Below are 13,156 nucleotides of genomic sequence, written 5' to 3'. Positions count from 1 at the left end.
ATAATGAGTCTAATAACTCAGAGAATGAACACAAGTCACTGTCACTGGGCGGTTTGTTTTGGTAACTCGAGACATTTTGTTCCCAACCAACAGAAAAAACTAACAAAGTCCATAAGCCTCACCTCAGTACTGAAACATACTGCTCATTAAAATAGATGCGAGGCTGAACATGGACTTGTGCACAGAATCAGGGTCATACAGCATCAGAGTTTTGGAATGACATGGGAGAAGTTGTGCATTGTTACATTTATTTTTATTATACGACTATGCAGAGGGGAGGCTTTTTACTTCGTACATTATAGCACAGTGAAATTGTTTCTTCGCTTATCCCAGCGGAAGGAAGCTGGGGTCAGAGTGCTGCCAAATGCAGTGCACAATGGTTTAAGGGCCTTGCTCAGGGGCCCATGAGTGGCAGCGCTGCTGGGGCTTGAATCCTCTGACCTACTGATCAGTACCCCAAAGCCTTAACTACTGAACTACTACTTCTGCCAGTGTTCATCATGAGTTAAGCATATCGAGCACTTTTTTTTTACAACTCACAAAATGTCATTTATTCATAAAGAAATCCCAGAGAAATACTGTGAAAAGTAAAAATACAATCAGCTGTGATAAGAAAAACAGAATCATTCAAGCGGAATAAACTAGAAGACACAATGCATCCCAGAGGTGTATCTGAAAATCATACTTGAGTAAAAGTATAGATACTTTACTGCCAAACATTACAAGTTAATAAAAGTCACCAATTCCAATATGGCTTGAGTAAAGATCTGATTTAAACATTATTTGAGTATTTAAACGTAGGCTCAAAGATGCACCAGTCATCAACATAATATATTTTTTATATATTTGCACATTTCTTTTTCTTTGCTGCTGTAACACAGAAATCTTATCTTATGTTAACTTAACTTAACAACAGTCTCTTCAACATCAACATAACCTCTTCTGCAGAATAAATAAGCCACCACATATAAAGCTGCAGTGCAAAATGTTATTGGTAACAGTCATTGTCAATCACAATTGTAATTGTAATAAAAATTTAAATAGCGCAGTAAAATGTATATATTGAATCATAAATGTAGTTGTGTAGAGAGTGAATGTTGCTTGTATCTTTGATACTCTGTAAAACTAGAAAGTAGTTGAAAAATGACTTTTACTCAAAAACTTTACACCACTGCTTCATCAATATTTTAAACATTAAAAAAAAAAGTAATATAAGGCAATTATTTGTATTCATCCCTAATGAGCGGCCTGGGGTGACTGTGGCAAAGAAAAAATGCCTTAGATGGTATGAGGAAGAAACCTTCAAAGAAACCAGACTCAAAACTGGAACCTATTCTCATCTGGGCAACACCAATAGACTGATTATAAATCTTACAAACAATAAAAACACCAAAATATCATGAGTGTGTGTGATTATGAGTAATGTCCTTTCTACAGTCTTATTCAGTCAGTTGACGTTGTGGAACCAGGAGCTACTGAGCAACCTCATAAAATAGCTTAACATCTGAGCTCATCATAGACCCAACTCCTCCATGCCAGAGCCTTTAACTGCTCAAAAAAGTCCAATGTCCAAACTCTACATGAAGTGGAATACAAATGGCGCTGGTACATCTCTAGATAGTTTTGGGTCGGCATCTACTCTTTAAAGATCCATAATCTTAATGAGGTGGGACGTGACTGGAGCTGGCGCAACCTAGAGATGGGGAAAGAGAGAGAAACAGTGAGGGATGAATTAGTGTAGCTGCTGTTTATAATATTAACAAGCACAAGTTGATAATGTGCATGTGATCAGATGTACTGGAGCACAAGGTTATGATATGTAAAGTATGTTATGTGTAGAATTCGCTAAAAAGTTTTTAATCTGCGCTTAAATTGGGAGAGTGTGTCTGAGCTCCAAACACTGTCAGGAAGACTATTCCAAAGTTTAGGAGCTAAATGTGAGAAGGTTCTACCACCTTTAGTGGACTTTGCTATTCTAGGAACTACTAGAAGTGCGGAGTTTTGAGATGTCAAGGACCATGATGGATTGTAGCGTGTTAAAAGACTGGAGCTAAACCATTTAGGGCTTTGTAAGTAAATAGCAATAGTTTGTAGTTGATTCGAAACTTAACATGTAGCCAGTGTAGGGATGATAAGATTGACTCAGGATTACAGTTTGCTTCTGATCATCATCAATGTACCCCACAACATCATATATCTGCAATAAATGGACATTCGGTGCAACCCAGATGAGGATGGGTTCCCTCTTGAATCAGGTTCCTCTCAAGGTTTCTTCCTTATGCCATCTCAGGGAGTTTTTCTTGCCACAGTTGCTCGATCATCAGGGACAAACTTACACTTACAAAGAACAAATACATTTTTATCACCACATTATCTGTGTAAAGCTGCTTTGAGACAATGTTCATTGGTAAATAGCGCTATACAAATAAAAATGAATTGAATTGAATTAAGATTGGGGTTATATGGGCATATTTTCTCGACCCTGTGAGGAATCTGACTGCTGCATTCTGGATTAACTGTAGCTTGTTTATTTATTAATGATGCCGAATAACCACCTGGTAATGCATTACAATAGTCCAGTCTGGAGGACATGAATGCATGGATGAGCTTTTCTGCATCAGATATAGACATGTTTCTTAGGTTAGCAATATTTCTAAGGTGGAAGAAGGGTGTGTTTGTAATATGGGTGATCTGATTTTTAAAAGATTTTCACAAGAATATTTCACAAGCCAGCTGTCTAAAATAACTCCCAGGTATTTTACTGTTGAACTAGAATTTATAGTACAACCTTCTAAATGCTAGTTGAATTGCTGGAGCTTCTGTGTACTGGTTTTTGAACCGATTAGCAAAAACTCTATCTTATCAGAATTTAATAATTGGACCATTCATAGGCCTGAGACCTTTAAAGATGTCATGTGCGATAGCAGGTAACTGGTTAGAACCAAATAGAGCAGAAAAATACTTTTTTTTTAATTCTTTTGTTTTCGATTATACTACAAAATACAAGATCATGTTCTAGCAACCGAAGGCACAATACCTCAGCTCTGAGTGTGCTTTATCTAACGTTTAAAAGAGGATTATATTGGATTATAAAGGTTCTGGCGAGAATGCTGCGTCCTGTATTGAAACTAAGACTGGTGAAAATATTTACTCTCTATAGAGCACGCTTTTGAGCAACAGGACAGACTATGCTCTCTTCCACGGAGAGAACAAATAGCACCACTGACAGGAAGTTTATTAAGCAGGGAATAGTATATCTTTATATTTGCTGTCCGATGTGGTGTTTGTTTTAGCTGCAAAAAATAATCAGGCCATGCGATAGGATGTTAGTATGTGATTATTTACAATTACATCCTATGTGACATTTCAGCTATCTTTCAAAATTGCTAGTTGCAAATAAACACACACACACACACACACACACACACACACACACACACACACACACACACACACCCATGTAGACACACACCGCAAACAACAAATACTTTACAACACCTCAGTGGATGCCCCACCCACTCTTTAGTATTTGGTGCTAAAGCTACATGACTCAGCGTTGTACCTTTGTGGGATTTAAAAGGTGTGTGTACTTGTGAAAAATAAATGCTTAGGAATTAAAAGTCTGGTCAGACAGGTTAGCGATACAAAAATTTACTGTAGGCTTCTGGGTATGAAGCGCAAAAAATGACAAGAGCACAACACAACACAAATTACAGAAAGGAAATCCTTATACAGGTATTCTAATGTAAAATGTATAATAAATCTATAAATATTAAATTCAATTCAATTCATTTTTATTTGTATAGCACTTTTAACAATGAACATTGTCTCAAAGCAGCTTTACACAAATAATGTGGTGATAAAAGATTAATATGTTCTTTATAAGTGTAAGTTTGTCCCTGATGAGCGAGCCGGTGGCGACTGTGTAAAAGAAAAACTCCCCGAGACGGCATAAGGGAGAAACCTTGAGAGGAACCAGACTCAAGAGGGAACCCATCATCATCTGGGTTGCACCGAATGTCCATTTATTTAAGATATACGATGTTGCGGGGTACAGTGATGTTGATCAGAAGCAAACTGTAATCCTGAGTCAATGTAGCAGACTGTTGATGAAATGACAAATTTTCTGACACATTGAAAATTACTAATTACAAATACAATATTCGTACATACAACTTTATAACCTCTTTATCTCTGTAAAGCTGCTTTGAGACCATGTAAATTTGTTAAAAGCACCAAACAGATAAATACTTGAAAATACTTTTGTAATACTTTTTCATGTTGTCAGTCATATAATGAAAATCATAGTATCATTGTTGAAATAATGAGAATATGAAAGGTGACATTGTACATTGGTCACATATGGACCAAAATACTGGAACACCTGATTTTTTAAAGCCATATGAGGTTCTTCCCCAAACTGGTACCACAAAGTTTGAGGCACACAATTGTTAAGGACGTCTTTAGATGGTGTAGATTAAAATTTTCCCTTCACTTGAAATACGAGGCTCCAACCAGTTCAAGCATGACACTGCCACTGTGCACAAAGCCAACTTCATAAAGATATACTTTACATGGGTTGGAGTGGAGGATCTCCTGCTAAAGAGCTCTGACCTTAACCCTATTGAATAACTTTGGGATGAATTGGAGCACTGACTGCACCCCAGGCGTCTTGATCTCATCTACATCAGTACCTGACTTTACTAACTGGCTGAAAAGCACAGAAGAATGGAGGTTACTGCGGTTTAAAATAGGGATTCCTGAGCTGGGATTTGAGTAAAATGGTTATGGGAGTGTTTTTGTGGCAATTGAGTTTACAGTTTTTCTCAGTTGCTTTGGAGCGTTTCTCAGATCAGAAATAAAATTCTCAAAACTACTTGTTCAACCTCCACATCATTTAGTCATTTTTTGCTCATCATAAAAAACATTTCTTGTTGCTTTGATTAAATTGCGAATGCTTTTGTACATTCATTTAATCGATTGTGTACAAGTGTCTGCTGTTTCCTACATTATCAGTTGTTTATGTTCATGTTGATCAAAATGTATTATACTGGTTTCACCTGAATAGTTTTAACCCCCAAAACATCTCAGCATCAGTTCATTGCATAAGTCATTAAATGCAAAATGATTAAACCAGTTGTCATCATCTGTCATCTGAAATGTCTATTAAACTTTGTTTCTTGTAAATGTGACTTGAATTGATGAATTGTGCAGATGAATCTTGAATGTCACTAATGAACTAGTTCTCTAAAACAGGTCAAAGGTGAATCTTGTGAACCTTCAATTGGCAACAGAGCAAAACACAGAATTACAAATTCTAAAAAATAGATGAACAACCAAGAAACGAATAGACACTATTACAGTACAGTAAAAGTGTGAATCCTGGACTCAATCAATATGAATTGAATATCCAATCAAATAAATTTGTGCTGTTGAAATTCATAGATGCCATAGTGAAGAAATTCAAATTTTATGCATTTTTAATCACTGTAATCCAAATTGTAGTTTATTTTAAGAGATACTAAAACTGTTCACTGACAACAAGACAAAACATTTTAACGATCTTGTTTGTGAACAATGACAAAGGGACTCAGTCTGATGGGAATGACACCTTTGCGAGCTGAACTAAGGATCTTGAGAAGGATTTTAAGAAAAGTATAAGGTTTTGCAAGAAATCTAATGTATTGTGCTGTTTGTACCAAAGCAACTAAAAAAAATTTAACATTGAAAATATGAGAGAAAGCTGATCTCTAAATTGAAGTAAATTTAGTGAAAATTAAATATCACTTGGACAATCTTTTCACTACAGGGTTTCATGCTCTCTTACATTGTTACCTGCACTTTACAATTCCTACATAGACTGTATAGTTATACTTTCAGCTTCTCCCATTAGGGGTCGCCACAGCGGATCATCCGCATGTTTGATTTGGCACGTGTTTTTATGCTGGATGCCCTTCCTAACGCAACCCTCCCCATTTATCCGGGCTTGGGACCAGCACTAAGGCTTGTGCAACCCTAATGGCTGGGGTTGGTTCCCTGACCGGGGATCGAACCCGGGCCGCAGCGGTGAGAGCGCCGCATCCTAACCACTAGACCACCAGGGAACCCATAGACTGTATAGTTGATGTATTTAATTATTATTTTGTTATTTTATTTTCATAGTTTCAATAGTTTTTCATATTTTTCATATCACACCATGACAAATTTCTTGAACATGCAACCCATGATACTGGGCAATTAATTATTCTGATTGTCATTCTGCTGGGTTTAATTTAGGGAAGAAGCTCGATTTTTTTATTTTATTTAATTCAGGTTATTTTTATTTGTAGAGCATTTTGTTTTAACAATAGACATTTTGTAAAAGCAGGTTATAAAGTTGCATAAAAGAATGTATAAGTTTAGAGCCTATACGTTTGTTCCTTATAAGTTTATTCCTAATAAGGGATCCAGTGGTGACTGTGGCCAGGAAAAGGTTCTGAGGAAGGAGGCATGAGGAAGAAACCATGAGAGGTATGTGGACTGTGGTCCTGAGCCATTGCAGCACCCTAACTAGGTTCCTGGATACATAGGCCCACGGCCACACCCTCTACCATGTTCAACAGTAGATACTGGGATCTTAAAAAAAGCTGGGGGTTTTTAGGCCACTTGTGTGTGTGTGTGTGTGTGTGTGTGTGTGTGTGTGTGTGTGTGTGTGTGTGTGTGTGTGTATTTGAAGTGTCTTTTGCCAAAAAGCTTTATTTCTGCCATACACGCATGTTTATATGTTTATATAGTTTATATGACCTCAAAACACTGTACTGTGTTCTGCAGATCCCTTAAGAAATATTTGCATTTTTATTTACATAGCTTTATTGCAGCTCGAATCATGTTGAGAAAAAAAGGAAATATAAAATAAAGTAAAATGTTAATACAGTACAGTACTGTATACATAAAATAGCATTTTGGTGGCCCGTGATAAACAGGGGGATTACTTTTAGACAATAATAAACAAAGATAAATACATTAACTATACAGTTATACAGATGTAATGTGAGGCAGTGCAAATAATAATGTAAAAGTAAATCAGTGCAATGATCATTTTTCCCAAATAAGTCTGAGGTGAAGGGTTGCAATATAGTGGTCTTTGTTGATTGTGTTGAATAGATCATATGAAATGAACAGTGTGGGGTTTACATTACTGTAATGTTAGTGTTTATGGACACAGAGGTGACGGTGGGACCTTGGTATTGATAATGAGGTCAATTGTGGATGGAAAGAACCTGTTTTTGTGGCGGGGGTTTCGGTCCTGATGATCTGCAGCCTCTTCCCAGAGGGGAGTGATAAAAAAAAGCACAGCGACACACTGAGTCATCTGCAGGCCAACTTGGTGGTCTCTGGCTCATATTGTAAAACATGACACCATGAATGGTTTATAAATTCTTCAACTTCATAATGTGAATTTAAACTTATTAATTATAGAGGCCCTTTTTCACAATGTATTTAATCCATCTTTATCAAGGATACCAATAATTCTGAAACAGACGCTTCTAATGCTATAAAATCCTACTCGCATGTCAGAAAACTATCATACATCATATTTTTTTTACCAGTGTATGTTTCAAACATGACACATTTGGGCTTAAAGTGTATTTTAGATAGAATTAATTTGAATAGCAACCAATGATGAAATTAATTGTTTTAAATATTGATATTATTATTTTTTAATATTATAATATTTTATAAGATTTACGCAAACATTACTGCACACGATGAGACTAACTTTAAGGCAATAAACTAACACATTCTTTTATATACCCTTATTACTGTTTATCTGTGCAAAGCTGCTTTAAGACAATGTCCATTGTAAAAAAAAAGCGCAATACAAATAAAATTGAATCGAAATAAAAATGATCTAGAAGATAAAATTCTAATTGTTTTTTTATTTGTATAGCACTTTTAACAATAGACATTGTCTTAAAGCAGCTTTACAAAATAAAGTGGTTTTAAAAGAATGTATACATTTGTTCCCTATAATAATACATTTATCTCTAAAGAGCGAGCCATTGGTGACTGTGGTGAGGAAAACTTCCTGCCATGGTATGAGGAAGAAACCTTGAGAGGGACCAGATTTAAAAGGGAGCACATCCTCATCTGGGTGTGAATGTCTATTCATTACAGTTCCATCGTTGTTGAGGTGTGCAGTTCAGTGATGAACACAAACGCAAAACTTGCAACCTGGGGTTCTGAGCCATTGCAGTAGATTGTTGAAATGAATTACAGTCTAAAAGCCATCCTCAAGTTCTTTTAGTTGCTCAGTATCTTCATGGATCTCTAGGTTGTTAATGTGGAACCCTTCCCAGCTGCACAGAGTGGTCTCCAACTGAAGAAAACTCCACCCATTGGGCAGAGGAGAAACAGACAGGATCACTGTCCACTGGTACCTCATGAGCATGTTTAACTCAATAGAGAGGGGGTGAGAGAGAGGGAGAGAGAAAGAGGGGTGACGGGGAGACAGAAATAAAGATTGTTAAGTGTTCTCATTGTTTCATAAACATTTAAAGACACTGTACAATGTGCTTAGTGTGTAAGTAGGGACTGTACACTAGCTATAACAACGTAACTAAAAGGGAGAGGCAGAAGGTCCACATGCCACACCATCACCAACAAACCTGAGCCGGCAGATGACAGCATCCGAATGTCCCAGTTCACCAAAACACTCTAAATCCATGATCCATCCAGATCTGTTACATGTACAATGCTACACAAGAGGTCAAGTGGCTTTTTATTGTCATATACAGTTCAGTACACCATGAAATGAAACACCGTTCTTTCACGACTGCATGAAAGAACACAAAGCAACACTGTATGATGCAAAACCCAAAACTAAATCGTGCATGTTATAAAGTGCACGTGTGCAAACTACATAATAAGACACCAAAAATCAGACACAGGGGACACTGTAGAATTGATTAGAGTAAAGTGTGTTAATGAGAATGCATTGTCAATATAATAATAAATAATGTACATGTTAATGGTTTGCATGGTGTGTGTGTGTGTGTGTGGGTGTGGGTGTGGGTGTGTGTGGGTGGTTGTCCACAATGCTCCTGGTTTAAATAGAAACTTGCTGATCTTCTCAGCCTTCCTTAATTTCCACTCTAGGTGCAATTGACAAACCAGGCAGTGATGCACCTTCTCAGGATGTTCTTCTGTGATGATCCCTCTGTAGATTGTTGTGAGGATGGGTGGTGGGAGCTGAGGCCTTCTACAGCTTTCTCTGTGAAGGAGCTGGTGTTGAGGTTCTGAACGATCTCCACATAGAAGCTGTTGATGTTCAGTGGTGGGTTTTCACTGTGCATGTCAGCGCGGTCCAGGCTTCTGGGATGAATCAGTTTCAGAGTCGTAATGGTCTGAATGTTTGGCACCACTTTTCAGTCAGCGGAAGGGTGAAGAGTGTGTGTACAAGGTGCGTGGTTGTGCAGATGTTGCTTGTGGTGTAAATGTTTATGACAGAGGGAAATTGGCCAACGATGATCTTCTCTGCTGTCTTTATTATCCACTGCAGGGTTTTATGATCCAGGCAGTTGCTCAGGATGTTCTCGATTGTCCCTCTGTATAATGCGATGAATTAAGGATGAGTTTTTTTTTATAATTAATGTAAGTAATAAAAAAGAAATAATAAATGTAAGCGTGTCACAGCTTCTTCAGAAGTATTGAAAACAGAACCACTGCTCATTATTACATCAAAACTCTTTCACATAACTGGCTTTAGTTTGGTGTAATAATACTGCCACCTGTTGGTTTATTAGAGACATAGAAGGTGATGGGTTTTTTTTGTTAGTTTATTTTACTTAAATGGATACCAAATATGGAAGAAATCTCATGAATAATATCACGGTTTCAGAAACATGAACATAAATTGTCTTTAAACGGTGTGATTTGATACCCGACAATCAGATCGAACACTCAAATGCTCTTCCCATTGTTCAATACAAATAAAAATATGTGCAATAACAGACAGAATAGACAGAAACTGTTACGCAGTCTAAAGGCCGAAATGCTTCGGTACCACTTTCTAGGCAGGAGAGTAAAGAGTGTGTGTGAGGTGTGTGTTTGTCCACTATCCACTGTGGGGTCTGGCGATCTAAGATGGTGCATTTATTATTAATAAAAAGAAAATCGTATTATTAAAACTATTAATTTGCAATAGTTAAAGATTAAATACAACAGAGACAAGCGATGGCATATACTGTACATTAATTTAGCACTTTTATAGAAACACATGAAAACCTGTAACGTCAAATTATTGCTTAATCAGCCAATCATGTGCCAGCAATAACGAGGTAAATGTAATTTATTACTATATTTAAGTTTTATTTATGAGTGGGTAAAAACGTAATGGTCGAAAAACAACAGCAATCCTCCAATCAGGATCGAGCAAAACATACACTTTAACGTCACAACAACAGCATGCAGAACATTTAAAGAGGAATAAATGAATGAAAAAGAAACTCCTGACTTGAACTCGTCACAACACCCGAGACCTGTGAAAAGAAGGTTTGGGGCTCATGTTATTTTTAATAGATATCAATCTAGTGAGTGTTTGAGTCATTAATATCATTCTACTTATAGATCGATGTGTTGAGAGTCACATTCCAGTCTTTTCACATAAACTCAGTTGATTGAGCAAACAGTCATGTGATAAAAATAATAATAGGAACATTACAGATATAATAAATCATATATATCTATGACCCAAGAATAAAATTCAAGGTCATAAATTAGTCCATATTAAGTTTATGCCTAATGAGTGAACCAGTGGCAACAGATATTATAAGGAATAAACGTTGAGGGAAACCTGACTTAGAAATGAAAACCTCATCTTGGTGACACCAAATCCATTTATTATAATTCCATCATCGTTGAATTTCTTAACAGTTAGTAACATAAGTGCATATATTTTTATATTAATTACAGACACTATCCAACTTCATAGTTTTTTTTCCTTCCACAGTATCAGCGCAGATCTTTAGGATCTTTCCGATTGAATTCCATCCAGCCATCCAGAAGAAGGATTGAAACCTCCTCTAGATGCTTAATGAGAAATCATGGCAGAAACATTTAAAGCTGGAACTTTTTCCTCATTTGTTTCTCAGATCAGAAAAGTAATTCTAAAAACTGCTCGTTCAACCTCCACATCATGTCGTCACTTCCTGTTTTGATCAATTTGCAAATGTTTTGGTAAATGTATTAAATTGATTGTGTACAAGTGTCTGTTGTTTCCTACATTATCAATTGTTTAAGTGTTAATCAGAATATATTATACTGGTTCTCACCTGAATAGTCGTCACCCCCGAAACAGTTCTCTGCATAAATCACTACAGTTTTTCTCAGTTGCTTTGAAGTGTTTCTTGAATCATCCTTAATATTTGCAAACCAGTAAGTGCATTTCTCACAATGTGTACAAACAGCATTGGATTTCTTGCAAAAGCCTGAACTTTTCTCAAAATCCTTAGTTCAATCCTTAGTCAAATGACATCTCATTCCCATCAGAATAAAAAGTCCCTTCTTCATTGATCACAAACAAAATCATCAAAATGTTTAGTCGTGTTTTCAGTATGATGCTGCATAGTTTCAGGATTTCTTGATTTAAACTATGGTTTGGACTGAAAATGCACAAAATTTGACTGCCTTCTGTTTGGCATCTATGAATTTCAGCAGCACAAATTTATTTATTTGATTGAATATTTGATTGATATTGATTACAAGACACAGACAGGATTCACACTTTTACTGTACAAGTGTTTGTTTTTTAGTTATTCATCCATTTTCAGAATGTATAATTCTGTGTTTTGCTCTGACTGTATTCACTCTCTAATTAAAAGTTCACAAGATTCACCTTTGACCTGTTTTAGAGAAGAGTTGATTATTGGTTGATCTGATGCCGTTCACTCGCCTTCATCAGTGACATTCAAGATTCATCTGCACAATTCATCAATTCAACACATTTACAAGAAAAAAGTGTAATATACATTTCAGATGACAGATTCTGACAACTGGTTTAATCATTTTGCATTCAATGACGTATACAATGAACTGATGCTGAGATGTTTTGGGGGTTAAAACTATTCAGGTGAAACCAGTATAATATATTTTGATCAACATGAACATAAACAACTGATAATGTAGGAAACAGCAGACACTTGTACACAATCGATTAAATGATGTACAAAAGCATTCGCAATTTGATCAAAACAACAAGAAATGTTTTTATGATGAGCACAAATGACTAAATGATGTGGAGGTTGAACAAGTATTTTTGAGAATTTTATTTCTGATCTGAGAAACGCTCCAAAGCAACTGAGAAAAACTGTAAAATGTTTAAACTAGTTGTCTGTCAGGTTTCTTTTCTTCACATTTCTGTTAAACCTTTTTTTTTGTAAATGTGTTGAATTGATGAATTGTGCAGATGAATCTTGAATGTTGTCCCTATCGAAGGCGAGTGAATCAATGAATCAATCAAATGCAGAGAATCAATGATTGACTACTTCTCGAAAACAGGTCAAAGGTGAATCTCATGAACCTTCGATCGGCAACAGAGCAAAACACCAAATTACAATTGTTTTTTAAAAATGGATCAACAATCAGGAAATGACCAAACTCTAGCACAGTACAGTGAAAGTGTGAACCCTGTTCAGTCACTTGCAATCAATATTCCACATACAGTAATGTGTACATTTGTGCGATTAAAATTCACAAATGTCATACAGAAGAAATTCAGCCTTCCAAACTGTGTTTTACACCAGGAAACACTGAAACCGTGCACCATCACATTTTGACGATTTTGTTTATCACAAAAAAGGACTTGTAATTCTGATGGCAACGAGATGTTCACTGACACAAATACTTACTTTTGAGAGATGAACTAAGGATTTTGAGGAAAATCCAGGCTTTTGCAGCTAATCCATTGTGTTGTGCTGTTTGTGTGATTTGTTTTGAGACTTTCTGGTTTGCAGCTATTAAGAATGATTATTCGAGAAATGCTCCAAAGCCACTGTGAAAAACAGCTAAACTAACCTTCTATTGTCTGCATATGAGGAATAAACAGTGTATGCATGTGTAATGATAAAGACCGTTTACGCTTTTAATATCTATATAAACACTCACATGGACACAAAAT

Source organism: Silurus meridionalis, chromosome 29 (genome assembly GCF_014805685.1).
Source record: "Silurus meridionalis isolate SWU-2019-XX chromosome 29, ASM1480568v1, whole genome shotgun sequence".
NCBI lineage: Eukaryota > Metazoa > Chordata > Actinopteri > Siluriformes > Siluridae > Silurus > Silurus meridionalis.
This window is presented reverse-complemented; position numbering follows the sequence as displayed.